Raw genomic sequence first — 24,748 nt, 5'->3', positions numbered from 1 at the left:
AACTTTTCAAGAATCAAGAAGACTCATTTCAATTCAAGTAATGTGTTGTAAGGCAAAGCAAAAGGAAACAGTACAGTAAATGCAGCTGCCTAACAATTACAAGCATTACATCATATCAGCATTAAAAGATTGGTCTTTGTCATTCATCTCTGCAGTATGGATCCCAGCTAGTAACTTTTCTGAAAGGCGTCACATCAAAATGTTTAAAAACAAGGGGTGAAATCCTGGTGAAGTCAATGGCAAAACTCCCCTTAATTTCGGAAGGATCAGGATTTCACCCAACAGTTACAGAAAAAGCCTAATTATACATAATATCATTATTGAGAACACTAGGCAGTCATATTCTTTTTAAATTCAGGGCCTGAGCCAAAATCTGTCCACTGACTTCAGTGAGCTTTGGATCAGGTGCTTAAGAAAGATGTGAGTCTGAACTTGAAGGAGAGAGCAGTAGGTGAATCAATGTTTAAACTCTCCGCTCCAAATGGATTTATATTAACTGATGTCTGTAGTCCCCAAATTATACTGCACCTTCACTATTATATAAATTCTAGAAGGTTTAGACTCCCCAGACACAGATGCCTAATGTATAGCAGATACCATTTCACAAATGGCACTGCATGCACTTTTGTATGCCAGTTTGCAATAATGTTTCCCTATTTTTTGTTGTCGTGTTTCTAAAGGACAAATCATTTTCTCAGCCACAAGCCACACCTCTGTCAAGCTCAAGATCAAAACAGTGTTTCATTCTGTTGATACCAATGAGTTCAATTCTTTTATTGATAAGATATTACTTAGGCTCAATCAGTTTATTAATCAAAAATAGATAAATCAGCACAATACAGAAAGTTAATACATCACCGGTCTGGAGAGCAGTCTTGTAACATTCAGTTTGTCCCAAAGTATGAGCTCCCTTTGACTTATATTTATGCCCCACTTGTTTACAACAGATAGAAAATCCTCAAATCCACTGTATTAACAAAGCCTTATATCTCTTTTCTCATCTAGTCTTATACCCATTTTGCAAGACATAAAGACATCTGTACCAAACAGATCCAGTTCATATAACTATCTGTACCTGGAAGATGGTGCTTATTTCACAAGCCTCAACAGAACGTACATCTCATTTTCTGACAGACTCTACCCATACAAAGAACAGAACTACATGTACAAAAACAGGGACTGCAAGGGTTTAACTGCTAGTACATTGCCACAATAAGCTGAACATGAGTACAGTTCACTGTTCTAAACTTAGCACAAGTATAAAGCATTCTAAAAATATATGATATGCCTTCCTTGTTTCTTGTTAACAACTTTCTTATTTTAGTTACACAACACACCTTATCCAATTACCCATATAATTACAGTAATAAAGCAGTATATATATTTGGGTTAATATGTCTGTGAGAATTGATTTCAGAGTCCTTAATACAAATCCATTCTTTATTTGGTGAAACTACCACTGTAACATGGCACTATAGCTTCTCAGACAATAGTTTTCTGCTTCACCTTTGGTCAAGCCATAAAGCATTGTGGGGCTCTGGTTCAGTTCAGTTATCAATTCTGGACATTTTCCAAAAGAACAGAATTATGCTAAAAGATCTGATTAAACAACACACATGCTATCACAGAGCCCATAGTGTTCTGAAGAATTAAACTTATTTCTTTCAAATATATGACAAGAGCATTGTTCATTTTTTTGGCACTGATTAATAAACCTGATTCTTTTCTAATTTATAAGCACAATCAAGATTCCATCCCTGGAGGTAAAATGTATTTCCCTGTAAGCGATATTAAAATGTGATCTAGGGCAATTATTATGTCACTGAATGAAAATTTGTCAGATTAATGGACCAATTCTACAGAGGTAACATAAGATAAATCACTGTAAGGTAAGCTAAGCATTCTGGTGTTCTGCCACTTGCAATGCACAACATGAGTTTAATTATGAAACTTGCAACAAATAACTCTATTTACAGATAGCTACCCTGCCCCATGGAATGGATGTTCAATCAAAAAAATAGATTTACTGAAATATAGAAAATGCACTACTAAAAACAGGGGCATAATTATAAATCAATGTTTCGGTCTCTTCATTCTTACTGGGAAAACAGTGCAGGCTCTTCCAGGCTGTAAGACATTTTAAAAGTACAAATTACTTCACTGTCATCGTCTATGATAGTATCTTGCTTGGTGAAGTCAGTTATTCTATATGCAATTATAGCAAACAGTGATATAAAAATTTAATAATAAATAACAACAATAATAACATCATAATTTAAATTGGTGGTGGAAATCGTGGAGCTACCTTTTCCAAAGGATACTGGTAATAAAGATACTTTATTATCATGGAAGGCTATGTTCATTTTTAAAAGCAATGACTGCTACTAAAAATTTGATTCTTGCAGCACTGGAGACATCTGCAAAACCAGAACTAATACATTGCAATTCTATCCTAACAGAAATCGCAAAGTTGGGGGTCACGTGGTACCCCTGACGAAGGTGGCTACCTAGTCTCGGACCTCTTCACTCCCTACATATCAATTCATCTCTAATAATTACTTTCTTGGCAAATTGGCAGTAAGTTTCTGTCATCAAAGTTGAAATTGATCCGCTGAATAAACTTTGAACACTTGACTATGGATTCTAATGAAAAGGCAACAAAAGATCTGACCCTGCATCACCTAAGCAGCTGAAAGTGGAGACCGCAGGGCCTCAGCAAAACCTAACTCAGGATATCATGGCACCAAAGGAATTCCTCACAACTGGATTTAATGTCAAAAGACATCTGTGGTCTCTCTAAGGATGTATGTGATATAAAATCCCAAATGGCTGACTTGGAAAATGAGCTACAAAGGGAAATTAAAGAAGAAACAGCCTCCTTAAACTTACACTAGACAAAGTGGAAGAAAATAGGATGACTTAGAAAACAGATCTCAAATAAACAACTTTTGCCTCTTGGGCATTGCTGAAGGTTTAGAGGGGAAGAATACTATCAGCTTTCTTCAGAAGCAGCTCTCTGACATACTTAAATTGGATCCCCAGCTGCTCCCATTAGATATTGAAAGGGCTCATCAAATGCCTGATACTACTAGCCAAGATTCTGGCAAGCCCAGACTCATCGTCTTCAAGCTACTGAATAGCTTGAAGATGATCAAGTAACGTTAATGAAAGCTGCCAGAAAACCTAAAACCTTTATGTACAAAGGCCACAATTTTTCTCTTTTTCCTGCCTTCTCAGCTGAGCTTAGCAAAAAAAGGGTTGCATTCAGTGCACAGGGGCTGACTTTCATTTTCCTGGGTGGGTGTTCCACCCTGAGGCCCTGCCCCCACTCCCGCCAGCACCTCCCCCCTGCCACCGAACAGCTGATCGGCGGGCGGCTAGTGGATGCTGAGCATCCACCTTTTTTTCCCCTGGGTGCTCCACCTCCGGAGCACCCACAGACTCAGCACCTATAATTCAATAGCATAAAGCAAATCCTGAGGGGGACCAACCTCAGATACAGCATCAAATACCCATCCACTTAAGGACAACCGAATAATGCTGCAGTGCATAGACTAACTGTTTAACACTAAGCCGAGGTTTATAGCAACATCTGCTGACTGAAGTATTATCTGCACTAACCATCGCAACTTGAACCGCTAGACAGAATCTTTTCACTAGCTCTGCCTCTCATGTCTTGTGTTACGGTGACCACAAGTCCTTTGGAATAGGCAACACTCCTGACATGTAAAGTACACTATAACCTTAAATAGCACTAGTTATTCAATTTGTGCAGAGCATTGGACATACTGTGAATATCATTTTATCTTGCATTTTTCATTTTTAGATTTCATACTAATTTATATTTGATTTACCAGATCAGTTGTAAATGTAGATGTGATGAGTTTGTTTATATGTATATGCATACAGTGGAGCCTCAGAGTTATGAATACGTTGGGAATGGAGGTTGTTTATAACTCTGAAATGTTCGTAACTCTGAACAAAATGCTATGGTTGTTCTTTCAAAAGTTTACAGCTGATCATTGATTTCATACAGCTTTTAAACTTTATTTTGCAGAAGAAAAATGCTGCTTTTCCTTTATATTTTTAGTAGTTTACGTTTAACACAGTACTGTACTATATTTGTTTTTTTGTTTTGTTTAGGTCTCTGCGGCTGTCGGATTGTGCACTTCCATTTCCAAATGGGGTGTGTGGTTGACTGCTCAGTTCATAACTCTGGTGTTCATAACTCTGAGGTTCTACTGTACATAGTAGAGAGGCTGAGGGAACTGGGGTTGTTTAGTCTGCAGAAGAGAATCATAGAATCATAGAATCATAGAATATAAGGGTTGGAAGGGACCCCAGAAGGTCATCTAGTCCAACCCCCTGCTCGAAGCAGGACCAATTCCCAGTTAAATCATCCCAGCCAGGGCTTTGTCAAGCCTGACCTTAAAAACCTCTAAGGAAGGAGATTCTACCACCTCCCTAGGTAACGCATTCCAGTGTTTCACCACCCTCTTAGTGAAAAAGTTTTTCCTAATATCCAATCTAAACCTCCCCCACTGCAGCTTGAGACCATTACTCCTCGTTCTGTCATCTGATACCATTGAGAACAGTCTAGAGACATCCTCTTTGGAACCCCCTTTCAGGTAGTTGAAAGCAGCTATCAAATCCCCCCTCATTCTTCTCTTCTGCAGGCTAAACAATCCCAGCTCCCTCAGCCTCTCCTCATAACTCATGTGTTCCAGACCCTTAATCATTTTTGTTGCCCTTCGCTGGACTCTCTCCAATTTATCCACATCTTCTTGAAGTGTGGGGCCCAAAACTGGACACAGTACTCCAGATGAGGCCTCACCAATGTCGAATAGAGGGGAACGATCACGTCCCTCGATCTGCTCGCTATGCCCCTACTTATACATCCCAAAATGCCATTGGCCTTCTTGGCAACAAGGGCACACTGCTGACTCATATCCAGCTTCTCGTCCACTGTCACCCCTAGGTCCTTTTCCGCAGAACTGCTGCCTAGCCATTCGGTCCCTAGTCTGTAGCTGTGCATTGGGTTCTTCCGTCCTAAGTGCAGGACCCTGCACTTATCCTTATTGAACCTCATCAGATTTCTTTTGGCCCAATCCTCCAATTTGTCTAGGTCCTTCTGTATCCTATTCCTCCCCTCCAGCGTATTTACCACTCCTCCCAGTTTAGTATCATCCGCAAATTTGCTGAGAGTGCAATCCACACCATCCTCCAGATCATTTATGAAGATATTGAACAAAACCGGCCCCAGGACTGACCCTTGGGGCACTCCACTTGATACCGGCTGCCAACTAGACATGGAGCCATTGATCACTACCCGTTGAGCCCAACAATCTAGCCAGCTTTCTACCCACCTTGTAGTGCATTCATCCAGCCCATACTTCCTTAACTTGCTGACAAGAATACTGTGGGAGACCGTGTCAAAAGCTTTGCTAAAATCAAGAAACAATACATCCACTGCTTTCCCTTCATCCACAGAACCAGTAATCTCATCATAGAAGGCGATTAGATTAGTCAGGCATGACCTTCCCTTGGTGAATCCATGCTGGCTGTTCCTGATCACTTTCCTCTCATGCAAGTGCTTCAGGATTGATTCTTTGAGGACCTGCTCCATGATTTTTCCAGGGACTGAAGTGAGGCTGACTGGCCTGTAGTTCCCAGGATCCTCCTTCTTCCCTTTTTTAAAGATTGGCACTACATTAGCCTTTTTCCAGTCATCCGGGACTTCCCTGGTTCGCCACGAGTTTTCAAAGATAATGGCCAATGGCTCTGCAATCACAGCCGCCAGTTCCTTCAGCACTCTCGGATGCAACTCGTCCGGCCCCATGGACTTGTGCACATCCAGCTTTTCTAAATAGTCCCTAACCACCTCTATCTCCACAGAGGGCTGTCCATCTCTTCCCCATTTTGTGATGCCAGAAGAGTTGTGGGGTGGGATTTGATAGCAGCCTTCAACTGAGTGAAGTGGGGTTCCAGAGAGGATGGAGCTTGGCTGTTCTCAGTAGTGGCAGATGACGGAACAAGGAGCAATGGTCTGAAGTTGCAGTGGGGGAGGTCTAGGTTGGATATTAGGAAACACTGTTTCACTAGGAGAGTGGTGAAGCACTGAAATGGGTTACCTAGGGAGGTGGTGGAATTTCCATCCTTAGAAGTTTTTAAGCCCTGGCTTGACAAAGCCCTAGCTGGGATGATTTAGTTGGTGTTGGTCCTGCTTTGAGCAAGGGGCTGGACTAGATGACCTCCTGAGGTCTCTTCCAGCCCTAATCTTCTATGAGTCTATGATTCTATAAGTATACATAAAATCTGTAGGTAGGAATATATTATACATATTCTAGAATGCCCAATAGTATATACAAAATTATATTTGACTTAAAATATATTTGTATTTAGAAATGTTTAGACTATTATTAGATAATATAGGGAGGGGAAGAGAGGATAGAACTGAAGCCATCAGTGGGTCTGAACATGCCCACACTGGGGCACGTTTTAAATCTGGGGGGTTGGTTTGTTTATTTTGGGTTCATTTTCCTCCAGGTTTTACAATTTTTGTTGATATATGGTATTTCCATCTTGTGCGTGTTTTTATATGACTAACACAGCTGCTACTCTGAAACCTGTATTTATGTTATATGTTTATATTTTATATAAAAACAATAAAAATATAGGTTTTTTTAAAAAAGAAATTGCAAAGTTGGGAAAGATTGTATTTGCAAGGAAAACAAAATCCTTCTGAGAGAGACAAGGTGGGTGAGATAATATCTTTTATTGGACCTACTTCTGTTGGTGAAAGCGGCAAACTTTCAAACTACACAGAATGCTTCTTCAGATGTCTAAATATCCACCTGTGACCCTCTGAGTATCTTTCCCAGGCCAGAAAAAGAGCTTTGTATAGCTCAAAAGCTTGTCTCCCCAACAGACCTAAATCCAATAAAAGACATTACCTCACCCACCTTGTCTCTCTCTAATATCCTGGGGCCAATATGGCTGAAACAACACTGAAAACAAAAATCCTACCAGTTCAGTTTTTCACTTCTGGGAGCATGCTCAGGTTAAAATTAACAACATTGTAAAAATACCATTGATCAAAAGTCAATTATGTTTCAGCAGAATGGATTGGCTGTTAAATGCTCACAGATTCTGTGTCTCCATCAATCATAGGAAGCTATACTGGGTCAGACCAATTGTTCATCTAGCCTAGTGTGCTCTCTCCATACGGACCAGTACCAGAGATTTAGGATGGGAGGCGTACAGAAAAGAGCAGTTGGAATGATCCATCCCTGTCTTCTCCACTTGGTTTTCTGGTAGTCAGAAGTTTAGGGTTACCTTGAGCATGAGGTTGCATCCCTGATCATCTTGGATAATAGTCATTCGTGGACCTATCCTCCCTGAACACATGTAGTGCTTTTTTGAACCCAGCTTACTTTTAGCTATCACAGCATCCCATGGCAATGAGTTCCACAGGGTAGTTCTGTGTTATGAGAAAAGTACTTTCTCTTGTTTGTATTAAACCTGCTCCCTATTAAACAAATATTTTGTGTTTCTCACTCTACATTTTATTTTTATGGTAGGGAAGAAATAGGCAGGAGGGATTCTGATTTTTGCAAACTATGTAAAGAGTGTTCAGGAGACAGTGTTGGCCTATAGCATTGTAGTCAACCTTGTCTGAAGACCCCTTCCCAGGCTGTGGAAGCTTTTTCAGCCAAATGGAGTAAGGGCTGTAGAGAGAGGCTGTGAGGATTAAGTTCTGTACCTTAAGAGACTAACACAGAAGAGTTTGTAATGTGGCTAGGCTGGACTGCTTTGTTGCACTTCAAGAGGAAAATGCATTGGTCTTTCTCTGAGCCTGGAGACAGTTTCCTACTTATTTTTGTCCATCCCTCTTCTGGATCTGCTGTAATTACCCCAAATAAAACAAAACTGAGGAAATTTCTGGAAATAATGAATAGGAGATTTTATTTCATTCTACCTACTTTGCCCAAGGTAGAGTGAGACTGGGATGTGAATAAGAGCTTTCAGTTCTCCTAGACTGCAGCCTTAACAATTCTAAAGTTTCATTGGTTGTTGGTGTCTGCTCAAGAATTTATCTCAAATTAAAAATCAACACTCTCCTTCTGGCAAATTATTCTCTACTGAAAGGAATTTGTTTGCTTCCATCAGAATGCTTGGCTTTTGTTGTTATTTTTACTTAACCATTCTATTAAGTGTCCCTCCTTTTAATAAGCCTTTAAGCTTGCATAGTATGTGCTCACAGATCAATCAAAGGTATAGTATTTTGACACTTGAAAAGGGGACCTTTCCCCACCCCAGAGAACATTCTACTACTTTATCTCTTTGAAACTGAATTTTATATATATAAATGGAAAAAAAAACTTACCTTCATTAATTAATATAATATGTTACTTTCACAGCTGATGGGGAATGTGGTATGCCTGAGACATTCTTCCATTCAAAAGGACTTTTTTCTGGATGCCACTGGACACCATAAATAGGGGATTTATATGCTGCCATAAACAAATTTTCCATCAGTGCACATATTAGGTCTTCACTCAAGTCATTGCATGCACAATTTTATTACAATGAATACATTACTACAGTTCTCACTAATAATTAGTGGGTTCTCTAACAGGAACACAAAGCCTTAAGCAGCAAGTTGGATCTCTGTTGTGAAAATTTATTCCTATCCAAAAAGTTTCAGGCCAAGAACAATATTTATTTAAGTTTAAAAAAATAATTTGGTCAGTTATATAGTATGAGAACTTAAAGTTACAATTAAAATTAAGCAGATTGTTAAAAGAAAAAGGGTTTCATTCTATATAAACAAGTTTCTGCAGGTTATTGTTCCCCCTTCGTAATCTGATTGTTTTAGTTGCAGTATTAAAAAACTGAAAAAAGAAAACTATCGGGGGGAGGGATAGCTTATCAGGGGGAGGGATAGCTCAGTGGTTTGAGCATTAGCCTGCTAAACCCAGGGTTATGAGCTCAATCCTTGAGGGGGCCGTTTAGGGATTTAGGGCAAAAATTGGGGATTGGTCCTGCTTTGAGCAGGGGGTTGGACTAGATGACCTCCTGAGGTCCCTTCCAGCCCTGAGATTCTATGATTCTAATTGTTTCATTTAAAAAAATGAGCAAGTGCTAGGAGTTTTGTTAACAGCACAGAAGTTGCTATCGAGCTCCAGTATTAATCTAGAATGTACATACACCATACATTTAGCCTACTGCATAGCTTCTAGTAGAACAATGACTAAATCCCCTCTCTGGCATTCTCTAGTGAATCCAGACATATGCTTCTGGAGTTAGACATTCAGATGAAGGCACTAGTAATGCAGGAGTCTCTTGGAAGAGAGCAATTACCAGCTTTCCCTGTGCTGGAGGCACAGATAAACAGAGCAGCATGGAGAGGCAGCATCAGTATCAGTAGACAGCCAGCAGCAGAAGTCCAGAGTAGACACATTGCACTAAGGAGGGGTTTAAACTACAAAAATGGAAGTGGTGCTTCCATGTCTTGTCCCTCAGCACTGAAAATATTCTGTTGATAAAGTGTGCTGACATATCTGGTGTGGAGCAGTTGGGTGAGAGAGGGAACACGTGTACTCAGAGACATGCACATCAAAAGCCAAGTGCGAAGATGTAGGTTATCTCTAGAGTCCAGACTGAACACATTCCAATCAATTGAAAGGCAGGCAGTGCTGACAGTCCTCTGATTATCCTAACATTAAATTTGTATTATGAACTCGTAACACCACTACCACGCTCACTGAGATCTTCCACAATAATAATAATTACAATCACAGTTTACATTGGAAACTGATAGCTACCCTCCATTGTGGATGCAAACTCTATCTTTCCATCTGTGTTAGTTGTCAGAACCTTATAGAAGTTGGTTAGTTTCTCATTCTTTCTGAAATTCTGCAGCAAACAAATGACAGAAAAAAAACTGTTATATTTATAGATTTAGAAGAATAAACTCATTTGAATTCACTAAATCAAATAGTCAAATACCTTAATGGAGACACTCCACTTGTGAAAGTGTGCCGTCAAAGGCTCAGTGGCAAGTTTTTGCAACAAGTCATCTGGAAAATTCTGGAACATCCTGCTGTCTTTTGCAGCTTGTACAAAAAAAGAAAGGAATATTCTGACTATTGTATGATCAATGGAACATCATTAATAGGATGGGGATACACGTGATAAAGTACTGACTGAATTCATTTCAAATCCTTTTGATTCTGTTCTTTTGTTAGACTTTATTAATCAAGAAAACCCCTGAAATATACTCACATGTGTGTAACACAGCTCCAGCCGACTTCACCCTTGCAATTCTCACCAGGCCATATGCTGAAGCCCTGATCTATTGAGGTCCTGATTCTGCCACCTTTGTTCACACTGATTAGAACCCTATTCTACCATTAATTTCAGTGGGACTACCCACAAGATAAGGTATTACTCTATGTAATTAAGAAAGGCAGAATTGTCTAAATAAGGCAAGGCAACAGCATTTAGTCCATTAATTATTGGCAAACAATTGGAGAAATCCTGCTCATTGCTGTGAGATAAAAAGCCACAGAAAGCATCATTCAGAGTCAGATTCTGCTACCCATATGCTGACTTGCATCTCATTCTGGAGGCAGACCAACTGCTTTCAACGCTATGTGTTATACCACCAAGAAGAACAGTGCTGCCATTTATGATTAGAAGTGAGCCAACCTGCTAAGTTCTAATCCAAATGTCTCCAACGCTTGGAGGTGTTTGGATCCAAACATTTTATTCAGCTCATTACAGAGCTGGGGGACTAGACCTAAATTATGGATCTCGGACGAAATTTCCCCAAAGTTCATGGCTGTTCAGAGCCACAATTTTGATTTTGGCCTCTCTGTATATACCTGTGGCCTGCAAATAGTTTGCTCTCAGACCTCTTATTTTATATTCATAGAATTCTATTGCTAGAACAATATCAACATAATAAAAACATTAGTCTCACCTGTTCTAAATCTTCAACCTTAAATGTTGGTTCATTACAAGAAAAACATTAAAAGGGGAGAGAGAAGCTCTAACATGATTCCTGTGAAACCAAATGATATTTGTCGTGTTCACCTGTGGTAAAGTTCAATGGGAGTGAAATATTCTCAGTTTTCGGTTTAACCAGTAAGTTCTTCCCACTGGTGAGATATGTAAGCTCTTGGTGTCCCAGACATGTTCCCCAGACAGGAAAATAGTCTCCTTTATCATTAGTCTTTAAAATAAGAAGCAAAAAAAGTCAAGAAATATGTCAACACATAGAGTAATTTAGGTACATGTTAATATGCACTGGACCTTTGTAGGGTATTGGCAGATAATCCTGTGAGGGGCCTGGACGTGAGAACCATGAAATGAGGACATTCCTACTACGAGGCAAGCACAACGCTATGCATTAACAAATAGTACATCCTTTTATTTCTATGGGGGACAGGGAGTTCTGCAACATCTAGCCCTTTTATGTGCTTGACGCTTGCATAGCCAGCAATTTTGTACTCTAGGTTCCTGGAGGAAAAATTCTGACTTTAAACAACATAAAATAGAAAGTGGCACTGTTACTTTAAAAACAATGAAACTGATATGAAATCTGAGCTAAGGGCAAAACTAGCGTAAGGGAAGAAAGAAAGAATAGCTAATAAAAAGCAGAATGAAACTCATTTTTGTAACTTAAAGAAGCACATATGGCTCTGAATATTCTCAGAGAGATCTGGACAGTGAGAAGGTGGCGTTTTTACACAGTAGTTTTTCTGGCCACACACAGGTTTTAAAAGCCCTGTTGTCTCCCGAACATTAAGGTGCTACCTCCATCTTAACTATATCACTGACACTGTGACCCTAAAAGCTCACATAGATCCTTGCTCCTACAGTAAAATGTTGAAATATTGACTATCTATGCAAAGAAGCTCCAACGGTATCACGGTATATTTAGAGCTAGGCTTGGAAGGATTAGATATCAGATACATATTTGTAAAAGTCAATTTCACCATACATACACAAACTCATGAAAAAATAGTTCCATCAATGATAACTGAAATGTACAAATAAGCAAAGCAAGGAAAATGCTACTTCAGAACTTATGAGAGTTTCATTAAGGGTATTTACTTTTGTATATTTGGACATGTGGTCATGACAATTTATATTTAAATGGTATAAAGCTTTAAACATGTTGAATTTCAGCATCTACTGTCATTAAATAATTATCTGACCCACACTGTTTTCTCACTCTCCCCATAATTTCCTGCAACTGTGGAAATTTAAATTGATAAAAATCTAAAAAAATGCTTTAAAATAAACATGAATATTATCTGTAAAAATATTTAAAAACTTAAAACAAATTATGGCAAGCCTATTTATAGTCATCTGCCATGTAAATACTAGATGTGTAAAGCTTGCTGCTCCTTTCACTTACTCTGGTGCATGTGAGGAATGAATGATGTCAAAAGAGTTTAAGTGAAACCATAATCAAGCCCTTAACATGTACTCCCCTTATAGTCACTGTCCCTAAAAATGAGCCTAGATGCTAACCACATATTTAACATCACTAAAGACTGAATTTTTTTTCTAATGTAGCTGAGAAGAGTGTAAGGCAAAACTCCCATTGGCTTCAAATGGACTAGGATTTCACCCCTTGCGTGTACATGTAATTTAAAAACACAGTCACACCAAGTAATCTCTTATTTTGAATTTGACAAGGAAAAGTGGGAAGAGACATGGACATGAATTTAAAAGAACAGTAGAAATTCCAGACATCTTTATACATGCAAACATGCTCTTGACCGTCTTGGCCCGCCAGGGGCTTACCCTGACAGGCCACATGCCAAAGGTTGCCAATCCCTGGCATAGACCATGTCTACAAAGATCTTCTCTCAAACTCTGTATCTAAAGAACGACACAAGCAATTTATTGAGTTGCTGTCAAATGTTCATATTTCATGATCACTACTGTTTACTGTATGGTCCCTCCATCAGACTCTATGGCCCTTGCATGCTTACTCACATGTTTAACTTAACACATTGTGCATAGTTTCATTGAGGTAAATGGGACTACTCACACTACAGAAAGGTAAGCAAGTCTTTGCAATATCAGGGTCTATGATAACCAGATGGCAATGCCCAAGAAAAAAGATGGCGGGGAGGACACAAACTGCACAGAAAAGTGACTTGTACCCTCAGATACGTGTATACATCAGACCAAACACACATTGTACTGACCCCCAGTTATTTCACAGTGGCCACCTGTGCAGTGAGAGACCCAGAGCACAGACAATCATACACAACACTATCCAGGGTGAAGCACCTACCATTTTGAAATAATCTCTATAAACCAATACCAGTGAGAAAATATCACTGTGTTTTCCTTGGCTGCTGTATGCTATATTCTGCACAGCAGGGTATGTAGGAATGCTGATTGCAAGCTAATGTTTCCTGATGCTGCATCAGTTTATGCATTGTACATATTATGCTTTAGGGCTGGTCACATTTTTTTTGAAATTAGACTTTGCTACAGTGGTTTTCATTGAAATTTTTAATTTGGATGAAAAAAATGCATAACAATCGCTTTTTTGATCAGCTCCACTGTAAAGGTTCCCACCAAAAGAGAGAGAGACTGACCTCTCTTGAGGTAAAAGATTAGTAAAATGGAGAGATTCACTGCTGCCAGGACCTTGGAAGATCAGACTTCTACTTCAAGATAGGCCAAGTGGGACACAACTAACCTTTGAAAAAACTGACTCTTAGAAAATGAGAATTAATTATTTATCTTCAGTGATGAATCAGAGCATCACTGGCATATTCCAAGAGAAACGGCCTCACTATAAATTATGTTATCCATATAAATCTAGATAATTCTCTGTAAAGAATTTTTTTCTACCCAGCTGCCTTACTGTGCGATGAATCAAGCTCACTTCTAAGGTATTGTGTACTGATTTGCAGTTACTGGGGGTCAAATTCAAAGGAAATTTGTAAAATGTGTGACTCACATTAACTTACACTTTTCCCTCCCACACACACACACTAAGACACACTTAGATCTACTGAAATCTATTTGCCCATGTGTAAGAATAAGGGAATTTGAATGCGTGGGTGCCAAAGAAGTTGTAAATAACATCACTTTAGGGTCTCTTTAGACTCCCTTTAATGCTATATAATGATATGACTTGAGTAAACTGTATATGTACAGAATTAATGCATTTAACATTTAAATATTCCCTGTTTTTGGATGGTATCATTATTATTTACTATTTTTATTGCACCAGTGCCTAGAGGCCCCAGTCAAGAATACAGGCTTCATTGTGCTAGGCTCTGTTTGCACATGTAAACAAGACTGTCCCAACTCCCAGAGATCAGAGTCTACGACAATGATGAAATCTAAGAGGTGGAGGAAACATAGGAAAAAGGATGAAAGAGTAAAATTCACACAGGTAGAGTAAACAGCAGGGCCAGCTTGCCATCTGCATTGCTATGTATCATACACCTAAACTTCTACTCCAGGCACCTCTCCTTTTCCTACGGGCTATAGTTTGAAATTCACAGCTGACTTCTTGCTAACTGATCTATTCTGTTTTTTTCCAGTCCCTTTCTTGCAGCATCAACTTGTATGTCTTAGCCACTTCTTCTCATTGCAGCATACTTATTAGGCTATTTCCTTCATCATAGCTCATATCTGCCTTCATTATGCATAACAGAAGAGAGGCAAAATATCTGTATTGTTAGGATAGATTTGTACAGTTAAATATGTTGGGGAAAGTATGTTAACTACAGTTAGCAAAGAGTGTAGCCAAGATTTTCAGAAGTGACCCATTATTTTGAGGTTCTGACTTTTTGGGTGCTCAACCTGAAACACTTAAAGGGCCTGATTTTCAGAAAGTGCTGAGCACTCACCCAAACGCCTGAAAATCTTGGCCTGATTTAGTATTGAGCAGAACATCTGAGCACTTCTACTTCATAAAAAATACACTGGATACCAAGAAAGTTTGTGTAAGTGTTGGCAATAAGGGTGACTAAGCTAAATTTTACAAGTAATGTTGTACAAATAAAGAAATTAACAATTGACTTCACTTAAATTATTTAGTGATGGGCCTCAAACCTTAAAGTTCAGATGCTAATTTTCTGAAGTTTGGAGGTGTTCAGTTCAGACCTGCATCTAAAGCTATTAGATGATTTGTTACACACACATACTAACAGTCAGCTGCTTATTAACAGGCTAACAGGAATATACTGCACTCCAGTTGGAGACTGTCCAAATATAAGCCTCCCATGATTTTGGTCCCTGAACACCGACAATAACCAGAACAGTTTTTCCTTTAAGTGATTACCTTTAGTGCGTTCTTGTAAAATATCCTAGCAACCCTAGAATATTCTGAAGTCTTAAGACTAACACCACCTCCTGGGAAAAGTACCCTGAAAAACAATAAAGTATTATTACATGTAAATAACTACAGGTCCAGGCATAATATAATGGGTAAACATGGACAAGACTGATAAGAACCCTGAGACCTAAACTCATTGGAGGCAAACACCAAACCATATGATCACAATGCCTATGTGCTACAGTAAATTCCAACACTTCAAAAAAGAGGTGGGGCCTGCTGATAATAATTAAAGATAATATTTTCAGAGTGAAAAGAACCTGAAGCTAAAACATACAAGCCTTATAAGATAAAAGGCCATATATAGCATTCTGATCCGAAGCTTCCATATACGATTCAATGGATGCAGATACTTTCTTTTACAGAGTCAGATTCTCACAGCCCTTACTTAACATAGCAGGGCAGCAAGATTGGGTATGGCCCACCCTTACTCACTTGTGCAGCCCTCCTCAGATTGCAACTCTGATCACAGATGAGTGGGGATGAAAAGTAAGCTGCAGCTACTTGACCACTGCTCCCTTTTGCAAGTAGGTGGGTGTTGAGGGGGAAAGAGTGGGAATAGACTTGGCTCTGTCCTCTCCAATAGCCAGCCAGATATGTTGGCCAAGTTGACAACAGAGTCTTCACAAAAAGGAGTGAAATAAGTTACTCCCTCCCCATGGGAGCAAGGAAGGACTTGTCACTCTGAGTTACAGGTCATCCTGGTGCTGGACAGCTATGTGCCACCTCTCACTCAAGTTTGTTTGGCCTTCTACAGAACATAAAGACATGGTCCTTGTCAAAAACAGTCTGCAATCTAAGAACCTAGCACTGCCACCTTTACTTACATTGAGTCACAGCTTACTTCATGAGTAATCCCAATGAAACTATTCATGGAGTAAGGTGGCATGAGTAAGGGTGGCAGAATCAGGCCCTCTGTTGACACAATATCATAAGGGTTGAGTTGGGTGGAGCAAGGAACAAGGCAGAAGAAGTTTCAAGGAGGAAGTGTGGGAGGAAGAGGGTGAGACAGTAGAAGAAGCATGGAGAGGGTTGGAAGAGGAGAAGAGAAGGAGTAAGGAGGGGAACAGTGAGTAAGCAAACTGCAAGGGCCGTGAAATAGCTTTGGCAAAACGAAGGCCACCACTGAAAGGAGGTACGGACAACATGATGGGCTGCTGGCTTCCATTCAAATGCAGCTCCTATCACCCTGCACACAGGCAGAAAGGGGTGTCAAATGAAATACTTGCAGCCGTGCTGCTATCTGACAGATACACATTTCTAAGGAACGGACACAAATGATTTCCTCTTTTAGCAGGGGTGTGTGCATGTGTAGTACTTAGCACACACCTGCAAGAAAGAGGAAGATTAGACTCGCATTCCCTGCTTAGGAAAATGAAGTATCGGAGTCTGGAATCATCCAGGGCAAAACCAAGCACTTAACAGTAAAACAACAGTGGCTCTGATAACATGAAGCCTTTCTAAAATATATGTTAATGGACATTTCCATAGGAGACTGATGCACAAAACTTACCCATTAATAGACTGGGAAATTTCATCATACTCTTCTTCTGAAAGAGTTAGTCTGAAATCCCAACAGAGATAGTTACAGGATCGATCTGAAACTTCACCACATTTTACCATTAAAATACCAAAGATACTTAATACAAACCATCTGAAATGAGCATGGAAAGTGTATAAGATGTATGTATGAAAAGTAAAGAAAAGAGTAATTCTAGGTCATTAAAGGCAACATCTGCCACCCTCACTGCTATGAATGGTACCTTACTTTTCAGATAGTCTATGATGAGTGAACAACTACAAAATGTGAAATACTGGCTAGACAGTGGGACTGCTAAAAAGGACTGGAGGGTTATAATGGACCACAAAATGAATATGAGTCAACAATGGGATGCAGTTGCAAAAAAGCCCTATACATTCTTGGGTATATTAAGTGGAATGTCATATGTAAGACACAGGAGATAATTGTCCCAGTCTACTTGGCACTGGGGTGAGGCCTCAGCAGAATTACTATGTGTAGTTCGGGGCACCACACTTTAGGAGAGATATGGAAAAATTAGAGAGAGTCCAAAAGAGAGCAACCAAAACAATAAAAGGTTTAGAAAAAGCTGAACAATCAGGACAGATTAAAAAAATCTGGGGATGTCTAGTCTTGAGAAAATAAGTCTAAAGAAAGATCTACCAACAGTCTTCAAATATGCTAAAGTCTGTTATAAGGAGGATGGTGATCAATTGCTCTGCATGGCTGCTAAAGGTAGGACAAGAAGTATTAGGCTCAATCTGAAGTAAGTGAGATTTAAGTTAGATATTAGGATAAGCTTTCTAACTGTAAAGATAGTTAAATTCTGGAATAGGCTTCCATGGGGAACTTGTGGAATCCCTGTAATTGGAGGTTTTTAAGAACAGGTTGGATAAACACCTTCTCAGTGATGATCTAGGTTTACCTAATCCTGCCTCAGCACACAGGGCTGAACTAGATGACCTCCTGAGGTCCCTTCCAGCCTTAAATTTCTATGATTCCATGAATGGTACCTTACTCTTTAGGGAGTCTCACTGGGCCAGTTCATGCCCCCTGGAGCCACACATGGACAGGATGGTCTGCATACAGAGCTCACCCTTTTCACACAGAAGTGGGGGCTGCATCAGCTTCTTGATCCTGTCTCCACACCAATAAGCCTCAAAGAACTTAGTCAGAAAAGACAACATAGTCTCCCTGGCCCCTCCCTCCAACCCATGAGGCTTTGGGAACAATGCTCAAATAAATTTGTTGGTCTCTAAGGTGCCACAAGTCCTCCTTTTCTTTTTGCGGATACAGACTAACACGGCTGCTACTCTGATCCCTGGTAGTGTGTCTCCATTGGAGTCATGGTGCCAGAGATGATGCAAAGGCATAGGGCTCTCATGTGGATGACTCTGCCCTCCCATGGATCCCCTAGGATCTTCCAGATCCCTAGGGATTCATCAGATTTGAGGGAGGGACCTACAACAAGAGTATGGGATGCAGTGGCAGATTTAGAGTTAGTGGGCCCTGTGTGCAGCTTCATTTTTGGGGGCCCCCCCTTGGGCTCTGGGCTGGGGCAGAGGGTGGGGGTCTGGGATGGGATGAGGGCTCTGGGAGGAAGTTTGGGTGCGGGGTGCAGGCTCTGGGCTGCAACAGGAGGTTGGGGTGCAGGAAGGGTCAGGGGGGCGGGGCTTACCTTGGGTGCTGCGGCTCCCAAAGTGACCGGCACACTCCTTTGGCAGTGGTTCCTAGGCCGGGGGGGGGGGAGCGGAGGTCTCTGCGCGCCGCTGCATGCAGGCACTGCTCCCACAGCTCCCATTGGCTGCAGTTCCCAGCCAATAGGAGCTGTGGAGCTGGTGCTCAGGGCTGGGGTAACGTGCAGAGGCACTCCACCCCCAGGGGCCGCAGGGACATGCCAGCCACTTCCAGGAGCAGTGCGGCGTGGCGGGAGGGAGACCGTGCGGGCAGGGAGCCGCCTTAGCCCTGCTGCCCTGTTGCTGGCACATCTCTGCACGCCCCTTGGGAGGAGGAGGAGGGCAGGGGGTCTCTGTGCGCTGCCTGGGGCGGGGGCATCATGCGGAGCCGCCTCCCCCCACCAGGGGCATGCAGAGACATGCCAGCAGCCAGCCGCTTCCGGGAGTGGCATGGGGCCACCGGCCACCATGGAATGCAGGCAGCCTGCCCGCCTGAGCTCTGCTGCGCCACCAGCCGGGACTCAGGAGCAGGTTGTCAGATGAGATTTGTCCTGCATTTTGTGGGGCCCCTGTCACTGGGGGCCCCGTGCCACAGCACAGTCTGTTTCATGGTAAATCCTCCCCTGGTGGGATGACCTCTTCAAGGAGATCCCTGTAGTGATTTCATCCCCGCGCCCCTGAATTTGCTGGAGCCCAGACACCACGGGCCCATACAACTCCCCGCCCCGAGCACAGAGCAGCCATATTAACATATCAGTAAAGTCTTCTGTAAGATTAGATGATCAATAGTACTGCTCAGGCCGTTTCATCAACATCAAGAGCGCTCTTAAAAGGTAGTTGTGTTGTCATCCATGCCAATGAACAGAATCATTTTAAAATTACAAAGCCAACATGGAAATAAGAAACTTTGTTTCCTCACCCCCACATGTACAATTTTTCTTGTTGTCCTGGACACCTTTGGTCTGTAGTCTCAGTTTTAAAATATTTTAACCTTCAAATTGTGATCAAAAGAATTTTTTATATACTTTCTTGTCAGAGATTCAGCTTAGAGCATGATACAATAATATCCTCAGAGAAAGGAACTTTTGGAAGATATTTCTTCTTGTTTAAAGGGAAATAGAATAATTACCATAGTTGGCACCTTGTACAATGCACAGCTACACTGAGCTACACAACTCAGATTCTAAACTACTGGGGAAAAATGTTTTTCTAGTGAGAATTGGAAGCTGATGCTCTTTCGTATACTGCTTTAATATTAGTTCCTTGGAAAGAAACTCCATCAAGAAATTGTTTGAATTAATTGAAAGTTCAGTGCTTTCCTATGAACACAGAAGTTTGTATTGTAGATATTTTACCTGGCAGAGACCAAATCTATTCTCAACTATAAATATGCAGCCCTGTTTACGTAGTTTGGGTCGCATGCTTGTAAACGAAGAGGTGTGGGGCTTTGGTTTTGTTTAACACTAGAGTGCTGAACTAAAATTGTAACCATTCAGTTAAAAAAAACCCACCCCAAACCCATGTTAAATGGTGTTGCGAACGCATTACAGATATTGGCACCTCTGCTGTGGTGTGGCTGTGATTTACTTTCTTCATGGGACTCTTATTTGGCTTTTAATGGTTACGCCTATTGTATCACAACAGAGTGAACTGTACGTAGGAGTCGTTTGATTTGGGTCTTACCTCAACAGTGAGTTTTGTCAGGTGGGTGGAAGGGCTATTATTTTACACCCACAGAAGGAAGAGGAGGCACTTTGAATTGCAAAGGACACATATCTTATTGCACAGTGATTGCAGCAGGAGAACCTCTTTAAAGTACTAACTTTCTATAAAATGCTGATGCAAATATAGTTTGCTACTGACTGTCAGCACACTGTAATGTAAATTGTTTTTGTAATTTTGTACATGTTAGAATACCTTTATATTAAAAAAGAAGTAAACTTAATATAACATTCTAGGTGGATCATGCAGTCTTGTTGGTCTGTCTCTCTCAACTTTTTATTAAGAAAAATTTACAATTAAAGATTAACGTACTATGTCAAACATTGCTTATTATTTAATCAGGATCAGGTTAATATTCAAAGTACCTGGCTAAAGCTTCTGGCTTGCTGGCTGGAGAGTCATCCTGCTCCTCTGAGTATGCCAAAATGGGTGACCAAAATTTGGAATCCTCTTTTTGACGCTTCTCTTATGTACATACTTTGTGTGAAAGCTTTTGCATTACAAAGGCAGTCCGTATTTTGCAATACCACATTTCCAGAGAAGTCACACTTTTCCCAGTAATGTTCAATACAAAGTCTTGCTGCTAACAGTAAAAAAGGAAATTAATTTGTTGCTTTCTTTGAAATGTAGAGCCTCTCGTGGAGCATTAAGGAAGCAAGTCAGCTCTGGGAAGCTGGCGCTTTGCGATAAGATGAATCTCTTTAATAATTTCCTCCCAAAACCAAAATTGGAATGAATCTTATGCAAGATATGCTATGTAAGGTACCAGTGGAAAAGTTATGATTTACTAAATATGATAAGCTTTTTTATATGTATGTCATCTTTGTATTGTGAGTTATAAATGTGTGGTACATTGATATCTCAAGCTTGTGCTGTGTTTCTGGGTGACACCTCTAGACCGATTACAACAGCACTATCCAGACTGCGTGAGGCCCATTCAAGGGCAATCAGCTGTACAATGAACCTGTTGAGAGAAGCCAGGGGCTACGCCTTTGAGTCAGCAGGACATACAGGAATATGCCTATGGACTGGGGTCTCCAAATTCTTTTCCATGCCTATCTGCTGTGAATTTGTGTTTGGGACAAAGGAAATACAAGCCATATTACAGAGAATATAAAAAGGCAGCTGTATCACCTGCATTTTGTCTTCAATCCTGCATCTCACAGTAACTTCTCTACAAACCCATATTTGATACAGCGATGCAGCTGGTACTAGCTAAAAAGAAAAAGCCTTTCTTGAATGCCAAGCTTGTGAAGGAGTGCATGTTGGAACTGCTGGAAGAAATTTTTGCCAGAGATAAAAACAAAGATGACATTGTGAACCATGTGAAGCAAGTTCCCCTGTCTGATTCCACCCAATAAGAAGATTGGAGGTAATTTATGGGGATTGTTTGTCAGCACTGTTTTCTGACTTAAAAAATGCCAAATATATGCTTCTTGCAATGGACAAATCAAATGATTTAAGCGACACTGCCCAGCTATCACTGTTTGTTAGATTTTATGATGGTGACATTTTCAAGGCAGAATTTTTGTGCTTAATACCATTAGAAATCTACACCACCGGAGAGGTCATTTTTGAAAAAGTAAAAGGCTTTTTTGAAAAAAATGGCTTAGATCTGCCGAAAACAAAATCTGCTTGTTACAGATGGGGGTCCCTCCATGACAGGAAAAGAAAAGGGCTTTGCTTCATGTTTGGCAGTGATACACCCTTCATCAAATATACTTCACTGCACCATTCACTAGACTGTCCTATGCGGTAAGTTGTCTGGAGACTTGAAAAAACAATGGGTATTGTGAGGAAATTAATGAACTACACATGCTCAAATTATAGCTTGCAACACCATCTTTTTAAAGCTCTTTTAACAAGACATTTCAGCCAAATACAGTGACCTATTGCAGCACAGTGACGTTTGCTGGTTAAGTAGGGAGCGTATGTTAAAGAGGTTTTTTGCGCTTCAAAAAGAAATAATAGAATTTCTTTCAAACTACAAGATGAACAAAGCTTGCAAGGTCCTGGAATTTATGAATGATGTCCTCTCTGTATCACAGGTAGCTTTTCTGTGTGATATTACTGGTCACTTGAATTCCCTCAACTTGCAGCTCCAAGGCCATGCAAGCAGTGTTGGGGATCTGTTCAGAAAAAATGATGCCTTTCAGACAGTCTTAACAGGAAAGATATTACACTTCTCCACATTACACGTTGTTGGTAGAGGTGAAACTTCGATGTAAACGATGCAAGAATTCCTAAACAATTAAGGCTCCAGAGCTCAGATGTCTTGGAAGCAAAATTCAGAGAAGTGGAACTTTGTGATTACTGGACTTAAAATGCTGGCCAATTTCAGAATAGCCAGAATCTACCCTTCTATCTTTTAAAGATGTTTGGATCAACATACCTCTGTGGATCTGGGTTTTCTACCATTGGCGTTATAAAAAACCAACACCACAATTGTCTGATAGATGAGCATTTTCACCGGTGCATGTGCCTTGCCCTGAGCTCCTCCAAAACACTCTTCATAAAGCTTGCCAGGGATCGTCACTGTCACCTTTCCCATTCGAGATTATCACAAACACAGGTAATAATGTTGATTTTTATACTTTGTTAAAAGATAAAAACTCTAATATTTATGTGGCAATCAAGGTCTTTATTAAGTGCCAACTGAAGTTTGTTTATTTTGTCAGCCTTCTGCATAGAATATCAGGGTTGGAAGGGACCTCAGGAGGTCATCTAGTCCAACCCCATGCTCAAAGCAGGACCAATCCCCAATTTTTGGCCCAGATCCCTAAATGGCCCCCTTAAGGACTGAACTCACAACCCTGGGTTTAGCAGGCCAATGCTCAAACCACTGAGCTATCCCTCCCCCCCACAAATGGCCCGCCTCTTGTCATAAAATTCTCAAATCGGCCCACAGGTAGCTCTAATTGAGTGTTGCTGCTTTACATCCTCTGCCTTGACTGCTACATGCAAGCAAAATTTCACTCTTTCCTAAGTGTAGAAAATGCACATTTCAGCTTGCCTTCCACCACTACCATGTCTCTGCTCCATCCTCTTCCTCCATGACCTCTCAGTTGCTTTTGGTACCCTTGATTATACACTCCTCCTTGAAATCTTGTCTTCTCTCAGTCTTCTGTAGATAGAGACAGAGGGACAGACACACAACACCTGAATGGCGCTGTGACTCCATGTGCTAAGTGTGCCAATCAAATTTGGCTTCCCACTCCTCAGTTTCCATCTACAGCGGGAAGCACGTGTCAACCTTGAGTGATGCTGTAACCAGGTTGTAACGTCCAGAGTGGAGAGTTGGGCCCATCCCCCCAGGACAGGAGCCACTGCTGTGAGGTGAGTGTGGGGTGGGTTTGTCATGGACTTGATTCCAATTCATTATACCATGAACACCATGACCTCCAAGCTAAAGTTATAGCCATAATCATAGCATCTATATCCCATGTCCCAGCTGCAAAGGGTATAATGAATTACTTGGTTAAGACGCGAGGTCTGGGTAATCATGACTGCAAAAAAAGTAAAAAAGCAGGATATAAAAACCCACAGAATTGCAATCAACTTGAAACAGAATGTAAGCTGAAAATCTGTCCTCCGAACTACGTAAAGTATTAGCCCATTCTATGCAGTGCTGATCTATCTTATAAACACCAGTTGAGTAGAGTTATCTGATGTTTCATTAATCAATAATCCAAATAGAACCATAATACCAGTAATAAAACAATGAACCAGCTGTGCCATTAGGACAGGGCGGGGCAAACTACAGCCGGGAGAGGGGCGGGGGTGGCATCTGGCCCTTTTTTTAATCCCTTCCTTGAGCTCCTGCCGGGTAGCGGGGTCCAGGGCTTGCCCCACTTCAGCCAGGGAGCAGGGTTGGGGGCTTGCCCCGCTTTGTGCATCTCCCAGAAGCAGTGGCATGTCCCCCTGCGGCTCCGCATGCTGCTCGCGCCCCAAGTGCCGCCCCTGCAGCTCCCATTGGCTGAGAACCACAACCAATGGGAACTGTAGGGGCGGCACCTGCAGACAGGGCAGCATGCAGAGCCACCTGGCCACACCTCTGCATTGGAGCCAGAGGTGGGACTTGCCACTGCTTCTGGGAGTTGCTTGAGATAAGCGCTGCCCAGAGCCTGCACCCCTGACCACCTCCTGAACCCTAATCCCCTGCCCCAACCCAGATCCCCCTCCTGCCCTCCGAACCCCTCAGTCCCAGCCCAGAGCACCCTCCTGCACCCCCAGCCCCTGCCCCAGCCCAGAGTCCCTCCCATACCCTGAACTTCTCATTTCTGGCCCCACCCTAGAGCCTGCACCCCCAGCTGGAGCCCTCATCCTCTCCCAAACCCCAATTTTGTGAGCATTCATGACCTGCCATACAATTTCCATACCCAGATGTGGCCCTCAGGCCAAAAAGTTTGCCCACCCTTGCATTAGGATGAACATTTCTCAGCA

At 41.3% G+C, this 24,748-nt stretch overlaps 1 pseudogene; it reads right to left on the bottom strand.

The window, feature by feature from the left end:
- LOC125631060 (gamma-glutamyl hydrolase-like) lies at window positions 1-22,856 on the bottom strand (annotated as a pseudogene).
- Between the last annotated feature and the right edge of the window lie 1,892 nt (window positions 22,857-24,748).

The sequence above is a fragment of the Caretta caretta genome, chromosome 2 (assembly GCF_965140235.1).
Source record: "Caretta caretta isolate rCarCar2 chromosome 2, rCarCar1.hap1, whole genome shotgun sequence".
Lineage (NCBI taxonomy): Eukaryota > Metazoa > Chordata > Testudines > Cheloniidae > Caretta > Caretta caretta.
The sequence above is the reverse complement of the archived record's forward strand: the minus strand, read 5'-3'. Positions and strand labels throughout refer to the sequence as shown.